Here is a 1174-nt window from a genome sequence, read left to right on the forward strand (position 1 = left end):
AAATGTACAAAACAAAAGATGAATCCAATTCTAAGAGGACATCAGAGTGGCTAAAAATGACTGCTGTTTTTAGTCTTTTCTTGAGGTGTATTAGAACACAATTTTTTCAAATATTATAGCCATTTCACAAGGAGCACACTATAGTCAGTGTTCCTAAATTGCGTCATTCTCGTGTGCACTATTATTGTAAAGCCTGCCTGTGAACACATAAAACACTATCACAAAAATACTGGGACATTTAGTATTATGAATTTATGTGATTTAAGGCACGGCAAAGTTAGTAAACATTTCCTTCTCACAGTGGACATTAGGAGGTCCCACCACAGGGGTCAGAATTTCCGAGTCCTCTACTGACATTCTTCAGACATGGCAGAAAAAATGATTTTGTGAAAAGCTCTGCAGTGAACAACAGTGCCTCTGCAGACTTGCAGGCTAAAAGTATATGATTTGGCCTACACAGCAGCATTAAAACTGTAGGTTTTCCTTTTCTTGCAGCACCAGCTGCTAAGGGAAAACAGCATCTTCTCACCTCCAACTCCAACCTTCCCAATCACTTTTGACCCTGACACAAGTGATACAGTGGGAAGAACTCAGCAACAGAAAGGCAAGGGACAAGAAGGCTTTGGAAATGTCAGAACTCTTTCAAAGAGTAGTGTCTTGCACTCATTTCTATTGTTGTGCTCGCACTGAACTGTACCAAGACTAGAGATGTGGTACTTAAGCTATGTTGTGATCTACTGCAGTAATGTTAAACCCATTCAGAGAAAGCTAGGTTGCAATTATTACCTAGGAATTTTCTGTCCTCTTTTGACATACCCCAGTTGATTCAGTACTATTTCCGACAAAAAACAACCACTATTAATTACAAATAGGAAACGTAAGCATCGTTTGTAACTTCTGCACTCACTGGTTAGCAGATAATGCAGTGATACCTGACCGTCACAGAAACAACAGGCTTATATTTTATCTCAGCCAGTACTTTCCTCTCCACAACAAACCACTTCCACAATGCTGCTTTCACTGCTTTTGAGAGTTGCAAAAGTACGCAAATACTGACTAACAGCAAGCATCTCTGAACAGCTGCAGCATAAGCAGAGACTTCACTTAGTACTAGATAACCTGAAGAAGTGATAGAATCTCATTAGAGGAGGTGGTTTAATGTAGCAAATGCTCC

This window comes from Meleagris gallopavo, chromosome Z (genome assembly GCF_000146605.3).
Source record: "Meleagris gallopavo isolate NT-WF06-2002-E0010 breed Aviagen turkey brand Nicholas breeding stock chromosome Z, Turkey_5.1, whole genome shotgun sequence".
In the NCBI taxonomy this organism is placed as follows: domain Eukaryota; kingdom Metazoa; phylum Chordata; class Aves; order Galliformes; family Phasianidae; genus Meleagris; species Meleagris gallopavo.